This window comes from Pseudophryne corroboree, chromosome 3 (genome assembly GCF_028390025.1).
Source record: "Pseudophryne corroboree isolate aPseCor3 chromosome 3, aPseCor3.hap2, whole genome shotgun sequence".
Taxonomy (NCBI): Eukaryota; Metazoa; Chordata; class Amphibia; order Anura; family Myobatrachidae; genus Pseudophryne; species Pseudophryne corroboree.
Genome location: NC_086446.1, coordinates 62,106,078 through 62,123,865, shown reverse-complemented (window position 1 = coordinate 62,123,865; position 17,788 = coordinate 62,106,078). Strand labels below are relative to the sequence as shown.

The 17,788-nt window shown below is 46.8% G+C and overlaps 1 protein-coding gene across 1 annotated transcript in view; it reads right to left on the bottom strand.

Moving 5' to 3' along the window:
* The window catches only part of LOC135054728 (NACHT, LRR and PYD domains-containing protein 3-like), a 470,020-nt gene that overhangs the window by 292,929 nt on the left and 159,303 nt on the right, over nt 1-17,788 (bottom strand). The window lies entirely within an intron of this gene.

Here is a 17,788-nt window from a genome sequence, read left to right as displayed (position 1 = left end):
TCGTTAAAAAGGAGTCAATATAAATCCTTATCTGGACGATCTCCTGATAAATGCGAGATCCAGGGAACAGTTGGTGCAGAACATCGCACTCTCCCTGTCATTACTCCAACAACACGTTGGATCATGAATTTTCCAAAGTCGCAGTTGGAACAGATGACAAGATTGTCCTTTTTAGGGATGATTCTGGACACCGAAGTACAGAGAGTATTTCTTGCAGTGGAAAAGGCTCTGGAAATCCAGAAAATGGTCAAAAAAATATTGAAACCAACAAGCGTGTCGATCCATCAATGCATTCGGTTGTTGGGGAAAATGGTAGCGGCCTATGAGGCCATACAGTTTGGCCGATTTCATGCCAGAGTATCCCAGTGGGACCTGTTGGACAAGTGGTCTGGATCCCACCTACACATACACCGGAATAATCCTGTCCCCCAAAGCCAGGATTTCGCTCCAATGGTGGCTACACAGTTCTCACTTACTAGAGGGACACAGGTTTGGGATTCACGACTGGGTCCTAATAACCACGGATGCAAGTCTCCGAGGCTGGGGAGCTGTCACACAGGGGGAAAGCTTCCAAGGAAAATGGTCAAGTCAGGAAGCCTGCCTTCACATAAACGTTCTGGAATTAAGAGCCATTTACAACGGCCTTCTACAAGCGGTACATCTTCTTCAAGATCATCCCATACAGATCCAGGCGGACAATGTAACAGCAGTCGCGTACATAAACAGGCAGGGCGGAATGAAAAGCAGAGCGGCAATGGCAGAGGCGACAAAGATCCTCCGCTGGGCAGAAAAACTTCTACAAGCTCTGTCGACAATATTCATTCCAGGAGTAGACAACTGGGAAGCAAACTTCCTCAGCAGACACGATCTCCATCCAGGAGAGTGGGGCCTCCACCAAGAAGTCTTCGCAGAGGTGACAAGTCTTTGGGGAGTTCCTCAAGTAGACATGATGGCATCTCGCCTCAACAAGAAGCTTCTGAGATACTGTTCCAGGTCAAGAGACCCTCAAGCAGTAGCAGTGGTTTTCCCATCAGTGTATGTCTTCCCTCCACTTCCGCTGATCCCTATGAAAATCTTTGTTGCTAGAACGGCTCGTATACGGAAAACAGAGGCTCTGTTTGTCCTGCATGCTCACAACAAGATTGGGTGTCCTGCTTCCAAGCAGACTATTGCACGTTGGATCAGAAATACGATTCAGCAAGCTCATACTACGGCTGGATTGACGTTACCGACGTCGGTAAAGGCCCACTCCATAGGAAGGTGGGCTCATCCTGGGCGGCTGCCCGGGGGGTCTCGGCATTACAACTTTGCCGAGCAGCTACTTGGTTAGGGTCAAACACATTGCTAAGTTCTACAAGTTTGAACACCTTGGCCGATAAGGACCTAAAGTTTGGTCAATCGGTGCTGCAGGGTCATCCGCACTCTCCCGCCCATACTGGAGCTTTGGTATAGACCCCATGGTCTTGATGTCGTCCCCAGCATCCTCTAGGATGTATGAGAAAACAGGATTTTGATACCTACCGATAAATCCTTTTCTCCTAGTCCGTAGAGGATGCTGGGCGCCTGTCCCAGTGCGTACTTTACCTGCAGTTTAGTTATTAGAGTTACACAAGTTGTGTTATCTTAGTTTTCAGCATGTTGCTATAACTGGTTCATGCCTGTTGGCGTGTGTTATGTTGAATACCATGTGTGCGGCATGGTTGAGGGTGTGAGTTGGTATGTATCTCACCACTAGTATTAAAGTAAGTCCTTTCCTTGAAATGTCCGTCTCCGTGGGGACAGTACCTATAACTGAGGTCTGGAGGAGGGGCATAGAGGGAGGAGCCAGTTCACACCCAATGAAAAGTCTTAAGAGTGCCCATGTCTCCTGCGGATCTCATCTATACCCCATGGTCTTGATGTCGTCCCCAGCATCCTCTACGGACTAGGAGAAAAGGATTTACCAGTTGGTGTCAAACAAAATCCTGTTATAACCCACCCAAATCTAACTCTCTCTGCACGTTATATCTCCCCTTCCCCCGCAGTGCACATGGTTTTGCCCAATTACTTGTTTTTTTTTTGGTTTGGTAACAAACCTGAATTACCCCCTTAGTGTAGTGAACCAGGGTAATTTAGTCATACATAAAGCTGCCAGGTTACATAACATATCATTGCCACTAACATTATATTGCTCTTGTGAGAATTGTGAGCTAGATCATAACCCTCCTGGGCTGGTGTGATTTAAGCCCTGAGGGGCCATCAGCTGCTTACAGCTGTACGCTGTAAAGTGTAAACTAAACACATCCCTCGCAGCTGGAAGACAGACAGAGGATGCTCACCAGCTGCTCCTTTTGTATTACACGTGTAAAGAGAGCAGCTGATCAGCATCTTCTATTAGTCTAGCTCAGAGGTTTTCAGCCCCCAAAGCCAAAACCCATGATATTGCTGTAAGCGCTGGCCTTCGAACAACCCTGCTCCCTATGGAAAATCACGCCTCCCTTCAAATAGCCCTGCCCCCAACGTGACGTCATTATATTGCAACCATCATTCTGTGAAGAAAGGCTGATACTGTGCCCATCAGGAGCCAATTTTCACAGAGGGGAGAAGTGTGGAGCCAACCAGAACCCACAGTAAAGTCTGCAAGTGCTGCTTCAGACAGAGAATGAGAGTAGGGGAGGTGGCCAGAAAAACTTACACTGTCCCAATGTCCCATGCTCACACTATAAGACCTGCCCCCTCATAGCTATCTAATACCCTCACTGTCCCATGCCCACTGTCACCGCGCTTACCTGTCCGAGCGCACTGGTCTCCAGGGCGGCCTCTCCCCCCACCGGCTCCTGTCTACCGGAGTGCTGGTGATGCTGCCGCCGGCGGTCCCCTGCTCCATAGGCGCCGCCATGTCTGTCCACGTGAGGGCGAGGGGCTGGCCCCTCCACCAATAAGGACAGGGAGGTAAGTTCAAATGGAGATGTCGGGCAAAACCCCAGTGCCTGAGTATCATCGCTGCTAAGCTACCACCAGGCTCGTGTGTCTCTCGGCTCACAGACTCCTCAGTGCTTCCAGCATCTAAGTGTGTCTCTCGGCTCACAGACTTTTCAGTGCATCCAGCATACAAGTGTGTCTCTCAGCCCTCAGCCTCCAGTGTTCCCGGCTTGTGAGTCCCTTGACTCACAGACTCCAGTGCTGCCACTTGTCTCTTCATTCAGTGTTATTCAGCATCATTCTGAAATCATCACTCATCTCTTCTTTCAGTGTTCTTCAGCGTCATTATCAAATTATCACTCATCTCTTCGTTCAGTGTTCCTCAGCATCATTCTCAAATCATCACTCATCTCTTCGTTCAGTGTTCTTCAGCATAATTTTCAAATCATCACTCATCTCTTCTTTTAGTGTTCTTCAGCATCATTCTCAAATCATCACTCATCTCTTTGTTCAGTGTTCTTCAGCATCGTTCTCAAATCATCACTCATCTCTTCGTTCAGTGTTCTTCAGCATCATTCTCAAATCATCACTCATCTCTTTGTTCAATGTTCTCCAGCATTGTTCACGGACTAAGTTCACTATTGGTCCTGCATGAGGAAGACCTACATTCGGCCGTCTCTATTCTCACCCAACTACGGGTCCTCCACCTGACCATCGGAAGAATCCAAGAGTTTTTAACCCTCTCAACTCAGGTTCGTGACAGTATACTCAGGCCAAATGGACTCAGGAGACTGGAACGTGGAGGCAAGCGCCATTCAAAGCTTGACTTCCCGGGTACATAGTCAGAAGGTGGCACATGGTCAGGTGATGCAATATCTTCAGTAATTGTTTGGCTATCTGGATCAAATTCAAGCATCTTTCTCCTCGGTGGTTCTGGGTCCTGCCCCAGTATCTGCCCCAGTAGCAGTTTCCAGTAGCATCCAGCCTCCGGCAGCAATTAGGTCACGCCTCCAGCGTTGGATTGGGTGTCTCCATTGTGGGAACGTTCTGACCTATTGGTCTCCAATTACACCGACTTCATTGCTTCCTTCCGAAGGATCTTTAATGAGTCTGGCAGATCCGCTGCCGCTTCTAACAAACTCCTCCGTGTTCGCCAAGGCTCTTGTTCGGTAAGACAGTATGTCATTAAATTCCAGATCATCGCTTCAGAACTATGCTGGAATAACAAAGTCCTCAGGGCTGCCTTCTGGAGTGGGCTCTCGGACCGACTGAAGGATGAGTTAGTCACCAGGGATCTGCCGGATCAACCTGAAGAGGATCTTGCTCTGCGTTAAGATGGACATCGCATGTGGGAGCGTGGTGGTGAGCGTAGTTGGTCGGATCGGTCCAGATTCAAGCCTCTCCCTCCTAGGCATGCAGCTTTACCAAGCCCAGACGAAACCATGCATATCAACCGGTCCCGGCTATTTCCGGAAGAACGACAACGCCGTCGTGAAGGTAGACTTTGCCTCTATTGTGGTGCTGCAGATCATTTTATTAAATCCTGCAAGACCAGCATGGAAAAACAGTCAAACCTAGCCTGTTCCGGAGGAGTCAAGTTAGGTACTACAGTTAAATCTTCTCCTGGGAAGGACTGTCTACTTTCAGTTCATCTGTCCACGGGGTCCTCCACTAAGACTCTACTTGCATTATTGGATTCAGGGGCTGCTGGGAACTTTATTGCTGCCAGTTATGTCCAAGATTTTTATCTGAGAGTGAGGTCCGTCGACCGACCCATCAAGTTAACTGCTATTAATGGCACCCAGATTTCTAAAGGAATTGTTTCCTACCGCACGGAGCCTCTCAACTTACTGGTTGGAGCTTTTCATCATGAATACCTGGAGTTCCTGAAGAATCCCTTCCTGAGCACTATCGGGAATTTGCAGATGAGCAAGCATCCGACCGGTTATCACCCCATAGACCATGGGACTGCCCAATTGACCTGATCCCTGGGAAGATGCCACCTCGTGGTCGTATGTACCTTTTGTCATTGCCCGAGATGCAAGCGATGTCAGAATATTTCAGGGAGAACCTTCTAAAGAGGTTCATCTAGCCCTCCACTTCTCCGGCGGGGGCTGGTTTCTTTTATGTTAAAAAAAAAAGACAGCGGAATAAGACCCTGCATAGACTATCGGGGTTTAAACGATATCACCGTCAAGAATGGGCATCCATTACCTCTGATTACCGAGATTTTTGACAGGATCCGTGGTTCCAAAGTCTTCACAAAACTCGACTTGAGGGGAGCCTATAATCTCATTCGAATAAGACAAGGGGTGAATGGAAGACCACTTTTAACACCAGGGACGGGCATTATGAGTATCTGGTAATGCCATTTGGACTCTGTAATGCTCCAGCAGTCTTCCAAGGATTTGTCAACGCAGTCTTTTGGGATATGCTATATCAATGTGTCTTGGTATACCTGGACGACATACTTATCTTTTCCCGTGACATTTTGGAGCACAGATTTCAGATCAAAGAAGTGCTATGTCGTCTTCACAATAACCATCTTTATGGCAAGATCTCCAAGTGTACTTTTGAAGTTCCATCAATTCCTTTCCTCGGATATGTCATCTCGGGCACAGAGCTTCGCATGGATCCAGGAAAGCTCAAAGCCATCCAGGATTGGACTCAACCTCTCTCCTTGAAACCGGTGCAAAGATTACTAGGCTTCGCAAATTATTATAGGAAGTTCATAAGAGGGTTTTCCACCATTGTAGATCCCATTACTCCGCTGACCAAGAAAGTTTCCAATCCGAGTTTGTGGCCTCCCGAAACCGTAGAAGTGTTTGTCCAGTTGAAGTCGGCCTTTATGTCCACTTCGGTACTCCAGCAGCCAAAATTTGAAGAACCGTTTTTATTGGAAGTTGATACCTCCTCAGTCGGTGTCAGAGCCATCCTCTCACAGTACACTTCTGATGTGAAGTTGCACCCATGTGGTTACTACTCTCAAAAGTTTTCACCTGCTAAACGTAATTATACCATTGGAGATCAGGAACTTTTGGCAATAAAATCTGCCTTAGAGGAGTGGAGATATTTATTGGAGGGTGCAAAACATTTAATTACCATCTACACCAACCAAAAGAACATGTTATACATCAAGACCACCCAATGTTTAAATCCCCATCAAGCTAGATGGGCACTTTTTTTCACTCAGTTTTCATTTGTCATTATGTACCGGGCCTGAGACTTTCAATGCAAGGGGCTGACAACCTTTCTCACTTCCTGACCACTTCTGATGAAGAGAATTCCATTGAGAAAAGTTTAATTCTCAGTCCTGTCTCAATTTCTGCTGTCCCACTTCTCTAGGTCCTCCACCTGGGAGGACTTCCGTTCCAGCTGAACTTCTACCGAAATTGCTTCAGTGGGCTCATATCTCCAAGTTCTCTGGACACCCTGGAGCCCAAAATTTTTTTGAATTTTTGCAAAGATCTTATTGGTGGTCCTCTATGAGGAGAGATATACAAGATTTTGTGAGCTCTTGCCCTCAATGTACCCAACATAAGATTCCTCGTCTACCTCCTGCTGGATTTCTTCAACCTTTGTCCATTCCTAGAAGATCTTAGTCCCATATCTCTATGGACTTCATCACTGAGTTGCCCCCCTCTAAGGGTTGTAACACCATCTGGGTGATCGTGGATCGCTTCTCGAAAATGGCACATTTTGTACCTTTGACAGGTCTACCAACAGCTTCCAAACTGGCTGAACTATTTATCCAGGAACAATTTCGGCTACATGGATTACCCCAGGAGGTGGTTTCTGATCTAGGGGTGGAGTTCACTGCAAGATTCTGGAAAGCTCTCTGCTTAGACCTCCAAATAAAACTCAAGTTTTCTTCTGCCTACCACCCACAGCCCTCCAAATAAAACTCAAGTTTTCTTCTGCCTACCACCCGTCTTCTCAGGAAAATTGGGTAGTGTTGTTACCCTGGGAAGAATTCACCCATAACCATCAGTATCTTACCTCTACCTGTGAAACCCCATTTTTCATCAATTATGGATTCCACCCGCGAGTTCCGGAATTATCATCCTGTCCTACGGAAGATGTTCCTGCAGTAACTTCCACTCTGCAGCACTTCAGCTGCATCTGGAGTACAGTTCATGTTAACCTAAAAAAAGTCTCCATCAGATATAAACTTTTCGTGGACAAGAAACGACAGGCAGCTCCTCGATACAAGGTTGGCGACAGGGTGTGACTCTCCACCCGCAAACCTTCAACTGAAGGTACCCGTTATGAAATTTGATACAAGAGTCATCAGTCCATACCCTGTACTGCAAGTCCTGAATCCTGCTGTCTGCAGATTGGGTTTGCCCTCTCACTTCCATTCAGACTCTCCTTCCATGCAGCTCCCTTCTTACGGTATATCCCCAACAGCTTCTCCAAGAAAACAAGCTGATAAACCGAGTGTAAATATATCATCAAATTCACAGACTACACAAGTTGATACATCAGTTGATGATAGCTCTATATACTCTGCTTCAGCATATGAAGAATAGGTAGAAGGTTCAGCTCAGATGATATAGCTGAATGAATTGGAGCAATGAAGGCTATTCTGACCTTAGAGGATTCAGCAGAGCCAATGCTAAAAACTAAGGCACCTGTGTTTAAATATCCCAAAACAGTTAGGGTCGAGTTTCCATGGTCAGATCAACTGACGGAAATCATGGAGGAAGCTTGGGCTACACCCAATAAAAAATACAGAATTCCAAAAAAAAGGTATTCCTATTACCCTTTCCAACTGGAGACTGTTTAAAAAGAGAAGTGCCTCCTAAGGTAGATACGCACGTCATTCGATTAGTGTGAAAATCTATATTGCCTTTACCGTCAACATCATTAAATGATGTCACAGACAGAAGAGTGGATGGGTTTTTGAAAACCGTATTTTCTCTGTCAGGGGCAGTCATAAGGCCAACTATGGCTTCAGCTTGGATAGCAAAGGTGGTAGCTGAATAGGCTGAGGTACTGGAAAATTAGCTTTCAGCACCTACTAGGGAGCAGGAATCCCATATAGCTCACATGAAGCAGGCTACGGTATTCTTAGAAGCGGCAATAGATATGGGTACTATTGCTTTCAAAGTATCAGCCTTAACGGTAGCTGCTCACAGAGCAATCTGGCTACATACATGGAAAGCTGATTCAGAATCTAAGAAGGTTCTGGAATCATTGCCTTTTGTTGGGAATATTCTGTTTGGTAAGGAATTGACAGATATTCTGGAGTCAGAAGCAGATTCCAAGAGAGTCAGGTTTCTTGCCAATTGTAACCCCAGGCCTAAGGGTTCGGTTTTTCGGCCATTTCGGTCGCAAGGAAAAACAAAATGAAAAAGTGATCGTAAGCAGCCCCAATACAATAAGTTTGGTAAGGCAAAGAAGTAATGGGCAACCAGAGGGCAAGCTTCCAAACCAGAAGATAAGTTATCAGCCTGATGGTGCGGGCCTCTGCCTGGGGTACCCCAGGGTAGAGGGCCGACTTCTTCAGTTTGCACACATATGGCAGCAGTCGACAACAGATGCTTGGGTGCAAGAAGCAGTATCTCTGGGTTATGGTTTCCTTTTCAAGAAGCAGCCTCCTCAAAGGTTCTTCTGCACCAGTCCGTCTCAAATAGAGGAGAAGGCAAGAGCCCTGCAAGAAGCAGTTCAGAAATTGCTTCAGTCAGGAGTAATTATTCCAGTACCCCCTGCACAACGGGGATAGGGTTTTTACTACAACCTGTTTTTGGTCAAGAAACCAAATGGGTCGTTTCGGCCCATTCTCAATCTCAAAATGTTAAACAAATACATTTGGGTACCACGGTTCCACATGGAGATGTTACGCTCCATAGTTTTGGCCATGGAACCAGGGTACATTACATTACATGGTATCTCTGGATATACAGGATGCTTACCTGCATGTTCCTATAGCATTGTCTCATCAGTGTTACCTCAGGTTCGCCATCCTCCAGCAACATTTTCAGTTCCTGGCCTTACCCTTTGGTTTAGCCACAGCCCCAGAGTATTTACCAAAATTATGGTGGTTATGGCAGCTTATCTCCACAAACAGGGGGATAATAATTTTTCCATACCTCGATGATCTTTTAATCCTGGCACAATCCCAGGAATTGCTTTTGGTCCATCTTCAACAGACAATAATGTTTCTAGAGAAGCACGGATGGCTCATAAATTGGGCAAAGTCATCTCTGATTCCGTCACAACGTATGATTCACTTGGGGGCTGTATTGGATTCAAGTCTGCAGAGAATATTTTTTACCTCGGAACAAGATATCCAAGGTGCAGTTAAGGACTCAGGAGTTGTTACACGGTCAAACAATATCAATTCATGCAGCAATGCGAATGATCGGTTTGATGTTGTCAACATTCAACATGGTGGAGTATGCACAATTCCACTCAAGACCTCTGCAGCATCTGATTCTGGCCAGATGAAATGGAGTACATCAGACAATAAAGAAACAGACCATAGTACTTTCGGAAAAGGTAAAAAGGTCATTAGCCCGGTGGCTACAGACATCCCATCTAGACAAGGGGAGACCCTTTTGGATATCAGATTCGGAGGTCCTGACAACAGATGCCAATCTTCAGGGCTGGGGAGCAGTGTCTGGAAAATTATGGTTCCAGGGACAATGAACCAAAGAAGAAAGTTGCCTGCCAATAAACCTGTTGGAACTTTGGACCATGTTCATGGCACTGATTCAGGCAAAGGACACTCTGCAAGGAAAACCAGTCCAGATCCTCTCGGACAATGCAACGGCAGTAGCGTACCTCAACCATCAGGGAGGAACTCACAGCCAAAAAGCAATGAAGGAGGTAAGTCACAAACTAAAGTGGGCAGAACTCCATCTTCCAACATTATCCGCAGTGTTCGTTCCAGGAGTCCTAAACTGGGAAGCGGACTTTCTCAGTCGACACACCATTCAAACAAGCGAATGGGCTCTACACCCGGAAGTATTTCAGACTCTGGTAGACAAGTGGGGTTTGCCAGAGATAGATCTCATGGCGTCCCATCTGAACAACAAAGTACCAGCATACGGGTAAAGAACAAAGGATCCCGAAGCGATCCTTGTAGATGCACTGTCAGTGAAATGGGACTTTCATCTGGCATATCTGTTTCCTCTGATCATCCTGCTACCCAGGGTGGTGAGGAAAATAAAACAAACAAAGGGTGCCGTGATTCTAATTGCTCCGGCTTGGCCCAGAAGGCATTGGTACATAGATCTGCAGAGGATGTCAATGGATGCTCCAATTCTGCTCCCTCAACTTCCAGATCTACTAATGCAGGGTCCTTGTTACCACAGGCATCTGGATCGACTGTCTTTGATGGCGTGGCTATTGAAACCTCTATCCTGAAGTCAAGAGGATTCTCACAAAAGGTAACTCAAACAATGCTCAGAGCAAGGAAACCCTCCTCAGCTCGTATTTATCACCGAATATGGCAAACCTATATTCATTGGTGCAGTGAAAGAAGTATGGACCCAAAATCTTTCAGAGTATCCAGGGTCTTAGATTTCCTTCAGGCAGGAATGGATAAGGGTTTGAAGGTGGCTTCCTTGAGAGTGCAAGTATCAGCATTGACTATATGGTTTCAAAAGAAAATTGCCAATTTACAGGATGTGCGTACTTTTTTCCAGGGAATGCTGCGCATTCAACCGCCGTTTGTTCCTCCTGCAGTGCGATGGGACTTAAGTCTAGTCCTCAAAGCCATTCAAGTTGCTCCATTTGGACCACTTAATAAACTGGATCTCAAATGGTTGACAGCTAAAGTTCTCTTTCTACTAACTATGGCATCAGCTAGAAGAGTGTCAGATTTAGGAGCGCTGTCATGTAAATCTCCTTTTCTGATTTTTTTTATCCAGATAAAGCAGTTCTCAGAACTAGGTCTAGTTATCTTCCTAAGGTGGTATCTAAATTTCACCTTAACAAAGAAATTGTAGTCCTGGCTTTTCAGGTATCAGGACTTTCTGCGAGAGAAGCGTCGCTGGACGTAGTCCAGGCATTAAGGATCTATGTGGATCGTACCAGTGCCATCAGAAAGACAGATTCTCTCTTCATTCTCTACGGATTTCACAAGAGGGAATGGCCTGCTACTAAACAGACGCTAGCAAGATGGCATCGAATGACGATCTCAGAAGCATATTCTCAAGCTGATCTCCCTGTTCCGGCTAATGTTTCTGCTCACTCTACACGTAAGGTAGGTCCTTCATGGGCAATACAACATGGTGCTTCAGCAGAACAGATATGTATTGCAGCCACATGGTTTTCCATTAACACATTCATTAGACATGCCTTGGATACTTTTACCTCTCATGACGCTGAATTCGGGCGTAAGGTTCTCCTGTCCAATCAGGAGCATCCCCACCACTGAAAATAGCTTTGGGAAATGCCATTTTTATCATGTGGATGACCTGTGGACCCAGCCGGAGAAATATACGTTATGGTAAGAACTTACCGTTGATAATGGTATTTCTCCTATGTCCGCAGGTTCCACAGGGATCCCACCCTGACGCATCTGATTTGAGGATCTTTATACTCACTAAACTCTTCCCTCTAGCATGGAAGGGTGTGCATGTGTGTTCTTCTCGCCTGAATAGGGTTCTACATAATGCTCCTGCCTAAATGCTTTGGAATCCAACTGATTTACCTGAGCCAGTGGGCGGGGATATATGGATGGGCCAATTGCATCCTGGAAGGACTGAAAGCTTGTGATCATTTGGTGCCAATTCGTTGTTGCTCCATCATATCCCATTGTTATCCTGTGTAACCTGTGGACATAGGAGAAATACCATTATCAATGGTAAATTCTTTCCATAACATATATTTACCCTGCACAGAAACAAAATAACCACCCAGGGGGCGTGGCCTAGCTGGCATCAAGGGAGGTCAGGATCCTGCAGAGCTCCAGCCAGCAACTTTTTTAAAAAGACCCCCTGGCCCAGATTTGAGGGCTTCTATACACATACACAGACCCCCAAGCCCTGCTGACTCACCCTGCATTCAGAGGTCGAGGCTGCGGAATCGGGGGGGCCCTGCGCTGCCCCCTGCGGATTGCGGCCTACCTCTGTCCCTGGAGCCGGGGCCTCGATTTTGGGGTGAGGACGGGGAGCCGCCGGGCCCGGAGCGGCGGCTGTATGGACTTTCCCCCCCCACCTAATCAGCTCTCTGGGGGTCGGACACCCTGCCCAGCAAGCCCCTAACACCCCACTGAGGACCGGAGACCGGGCGGCCTGCGGGAGACAGTGGCCGGGACACACACAGAACGGGCGGCCGGCGGCCATCTTGTGGTTGGCGCCGCCTAAAATCTCATCTCCTGCGCTGCCTCGCCAATCCACGGCCTCTACAGGCGCCTGATGCCCGCCCCCCGCCTCACTTACCCCCGTTTCACAGCTCCCCCACTCCGCTGACGGGAGATAACGGCCAGGAGGGCTCCGGAGGGACCTGGCCTCATCGACTGGCGGAGGCCATCTTGAGTTTGGCATGGCACCCATCCTGCTTCATAGCTGGAGATAGGCTGTAACAGGAGCTCCCTCTGGTGGTTGCTTCTGAAATTGCAGCTGCTACACATTTATTCCTATAACCCTGCCTGTCCACAGGTCTCCTATCTGATAACCGGAGGGGAATCATCATTATATATCATCTTGAAATACCCGATGTGATACCTCAACAACCCTGTCGTAATCTGCTGAGTCCTGAAGCTGTGGGCTCACTGAAGTGGATGTCTAGCTCTCACCACGTCACCTCAAGCCTTTCGACATATACATCACGCGGCTGTGACATTTCGGAGTGTCACCTGGTGACACCGCTAACACGTTACTTCTTGTGAATTTGCCCCGTAACGACCTGACATGTCGGCTATCTTCATAGCAATGTAACTTTCCAAGGCCTCCCCTACGCTGATGTGACCCCTATCGAATCACTCTCTGCGCCCTACTTTATTTATATTTTACATATCTATTTCTGACGACCTCATATGGAAAAGTTCCTGGTGTCCACTCCAATGTCCTCAACTAGTCTTATCTCAGGCACACGCGAGGACACATCCCGCCGAAATTCTTCTGACTCCGATTGCTCCACCACCCGATCCCGTTCCCAAAGAAAACTTACTAATACTACGACTACTAAACAGCCTAAGATGAAACCCACTGACATTGCTGCGGTTCTCGGACCTCTCCTAGACGAAAAACTGGCGGGTATCAAAGAAGCCATTGACTCCACCTTAGCCCAGCTAACTCAACACAGTGGTCGTCTAGATGAAGTTGAACAGAGGGTCTCAACATTGGAGGACGACCTACAAGCCGCACAATCTACTATACAGTCCCAGTCCACAGAAATTAAAGGACTTACTGATAAACTAGATGACTTGGAGAATCGGAGCCGTCAGAATAACCTGAGGGTGGTGGGCATACCTGAGTCGATAAGGGGCCATGCACTGCTGGACCTTTTAGCCAACTGGCTACCTGACAAATTAGGTATGGATCTTCAGGGCTCATCATTAGCCATTGAAAGGGCACATAGGATCGGCCCTGAACACAGAGACTCAGCCGGACGCCCTAGACCTGTTATCCTACGGATTCTAAACTACGCGGATAAAGCCAAGCTCTTAGACCATTACCGCAAGTCAGAGAGTCTCCTCTATAAGGGTGAAAGGCTGCTTATCTTCCAGGACTTCTCCACCCATGTCGCCAACAAGCGCAGAGAGTTCGCTCCGATATGCAAGCGATTGTTTGAAGACAACGTCAAGTTCTCACTATTATACCCTGCCCGTCTTCGGGTCTTTGTCAATGGGAAACCATGCTTTTTTGATGATCCGATGGCGGCAAAGGCCCATTTTGCACACCCTGACACTTGACTGTCCACCATTACTTAACGTTTGCATATCTTTATACCTGTCTTGATTAACAGGTCACACAGTGTTCGGGATATGATATAGGCATGCTATTTGCGCATGCCGGAGGCTCCACCTTCCATTGTTTCATATTTGTTAGTTTAATGTCTTTGTCTGTTTGTTTGCTCGTTCTGCCTGCTGGGATAATGTGTCTCGATCCTCCATAGGTTGGCCCCTCCTTGCTCATTGGGACGGGGGGGGGGGGGGGCACCATTTCACCTATACGATTTTGATATTCTACTTTCCATCTACGGGGGTAGGATAACATAGCTACCCATGCTACCACTCAGACCTCAACTCCGGTGACAACCCCACTTTTAGATTTTAATATAGTTTCTTGGAATGTAGAGGGTCTCAACAGCCCCATTAAATGCAAGAAGGTGACTGCCCACCTTTCTCGCTTATCCCCCCAAGTCGTGTTCCTACAAGAAACACACTGGGTGCATGATTCCCCTGTGTCACTAAAAGCCCCCTGGATTGGGGAATGTATATCTGCTCCTTACACCAATAAAACCAGAAGGGTTGCCATCCTCTTTCATAGAAATCTCCAATTCTCCATCCTTAAAAAATATATTGACCCAGAGGGCAGATTTATCCTCCTAGATGTCTCCATTGATAGTGTGATATATACCTTTTTGAATTTATATGCACCCACTGGATCTAACAATCTCTTCTTTGCAGATATCCTTCAGAGAGTTCTGTCCTGGGGCGGAAAAAATTTAATCCTAGGGGGAGATTTCAACACGGTCGTTGATCCATCCATGGACAGGTCGGGGGTGAGTACCAAAAAACCCGGATCCTCTTCTACTCTGCTTTCCTCTCTTTGCTCTCAACTTACCTTACTAGACCCTTGGCGTACACACCATCCCCTCCAACGGGATTATTCTTTTTATTCACACCCGCACTCCACCCACTCTCGCATTGGCTATTTATTTCTGTCTAAACACCTTTTCTTTAAAGTCACCCACACCTCAATCAAGGACATCATTATTTCAGACCACGCTCCCATCACCCTGTCCCTACATTTATCCCTACCCCAGAACATTTCTAAATGTTGGAGATTCCCAGCATATCTCATACACTCAGAGGATTTCTTATTACATCTCAAACATTCCTGGCATAATTATACTACTGACAACTTAGATCAAGTATCTAACACTCCACTCTTTTGGGGGGCCTCTAAGGCAGTCCTTCGAGGCCATATTATTTCCTATGTTAATTCTAAGCGTAAGAAATTCAACACCAAATTGCAGGAACTTAGCGCAGCTCTCACACTCGCATATCGCACTTACAAACAATGCGACAATCCTACTCATAGAGAAACGTACCTCATGGCAAAACAAATCTATGATACCTTTCTCACCGAACAGGCCCAGATCAGCTATGATTACGGCAGAAACAGATTCCATAGGTGGGGAAACAAGTCTGGCAGACTATTGGCCAACTTGGTTAGGGGGCCCCGAAACAAAACATGGGTTAACTCATTGCACAGCTCTGGAGGTGTTCTTTCTGATCCCACTGACATTTGCTCGGCCTTTATGAGGTTTTATAAATCTTTATATACTGCCGACACTGATAACGCAACTGATGGTCAGCTATTCCTGGCTGAAGCGCAGTTACCAAGGCTAGAAGTGGAGGAAAGGGACTCGCTGGATGCTCCCATAACCGATGATGAGGTACGGGCCACCATTAAGTCCTTACCCAATGGAAAGAGCCCTGGTCCTGACGGCTTCAGTGCCGAATTTTATAAGATGCTGGATGCCGATATACTCCCTACATTAACACGATTATATAACCACATCCTAACAACAGGCGAGACTCCCCTTCGTTTTAATGAAGCCAAGCTTATAGTACTCGCAAAACCGGGTAAAGACCCTGCCCAAGTAGGGTCATACCGTCCCATTTCACTCCTCAATCAGGACTTTAAAATATTGACCAAAATCATAGCTAATAGGTTGCAAGCCTACCTACCCCGCCTTATCTCACCCGCGCAGATGGGGTTTGTCAAGGGTAGACAATCCACACGAGGAGTGCGGGCGGCCCTGACTGCAATATCTCAAACTCGCTTCAATCAGGCCAAAAACAACATCATTGTGAATCTGGACGCAGAGAAGGTGTTTGATAAAATTGCCTGGCCTCACCTATCCCGAGTACTCGTCCACCAGGGATTCGGCACAGCGTTTTGCAACTTGGTACAGACCTTGTACAATAACCCAGTGGCACAGGTCTTAGTCAACAATGTGACCTCTCCATCCTTCACGTTGGAAAGAGGCACTAGACAAGGATGCCCCTTATCCCCCCTCCTTTTTGATCTAGCATTAGAACCTCTTATACGCCACAATCTGCTACACCCAAACTATAGGGGCATAGAGGTGGGTACACAGGAATTACGGGTGGTGGCATTCGCGGATGACCTCCTCCTTTTTATGTCAGACCCTCACCGTACGATCCCACAGCTGATTGCTGTGATTGATCGTTTCTCCTCTTTTGCAGGGTTTTCCATTAATTACAATAAGTCGGAGGCACTAGCCATATACGGACAGGCGAGATTGGGTTGGGGGACCACTTTTCCCTTTAAATGGGCGAATACACATATTACCTATCTATGCGTTGCACTCCCTACCCACCCCTGCCACCTGTATAGGCTTAATATCACCCCGGTCCTCCATAAGATTAGAACCGAACTCGGTCTCTGGCAATCCCTCCCCCTTAACATGCTAGGGAGATGTAACCTATTTAAGATGGCCAGCTTCCCAAAACTCCTCTATGTTTTACAGATGACCCCCCTTCTATTATCCAAGTCGGATATATCTTCTCTGAATACCTCTATCTCCAGATACATCTGGGCTGGCAAACGTCCAAGGATTAGCATGAAAAAATTGTCCCAGACGGTACCTAGAGGAGGAATCAATCTACCTGATGTTAAACAATACAATCTTGCGTGCCTCCTCTGCATTGCTATGGACTGGCTTGGAGACAATAATTACTACACGGACTCCAACCTAGACTCTCAACTCTGCGCCCCCTTATCCCTTAGTTATCTTCTTCATGCCAAACCCTCCAAGTTGGCGCTACATATCACCACTAATTCATTACTACTCCCCATAATACAGGCGTGGCAAATGGCGAGGAAATCTCTCAAACTTCAACATTTGTACTCACTCTCGATGCCCCTTATAGGCAACCTGGAGTTTCAGGAAGGAGAGGCTCTACAACCCTTCATTGCCTGGCACTCTCTTGGTATCCGCAACCTATGCAACTTGCTTAATCCCTCCCGTGTCCCGCTGTCTTTTGCGGAGGCACGAGAAAAATATGGCCTGCCCCCTCACCACGAGTTTGCCTACTTCCAGACAATACATTATCTTAAAAATGTACTTTCGAAATTGACAGGGAATGATTTTCTTAACTCTCTAGATACATTACTCCAATCAACATGCTACTCTATATCAACCATTTATACACGTATTCGTCATGAACTCATCCCTGACACGGACCTTCCAGAGCTGTCCCAATGGTGCTCCCACATTTCAACGGTAACCCTGAATCCCTCCTAAATCACTTTCAACTCATCCTAAAACTTATCCCTGCAAGCTCCTATCAAGAGATGGCCTATAAAATGCTCCATAGGGCATACATCTCACCTAAACGCCGATCTTTGATGGGCATCTCAGAAGACAGCAAATGCACTAAATGCTCAATGGAGGGGGCCGACCTCTTCCATTGTTTCTGGGACTGTGCTCTGGTGTCACGGTTTTGGTATGAGGTACATCATTATGGAACCACCTCCTTAGGCATATCCTTTAATTGCACTGTTTCTTGGGCATTGTTTGGGTGTTTGACCGACCAGCCAGACATCCCCAGGTCTAACAAAAAACTACTTATGATATTATCTGCGGCTGGCAGGAAGGCAATCCTACAACAATGGATCCACAACATACCTCCTAATCTTTCGATGGTGACCTCTAGATTATTTTTTCTATT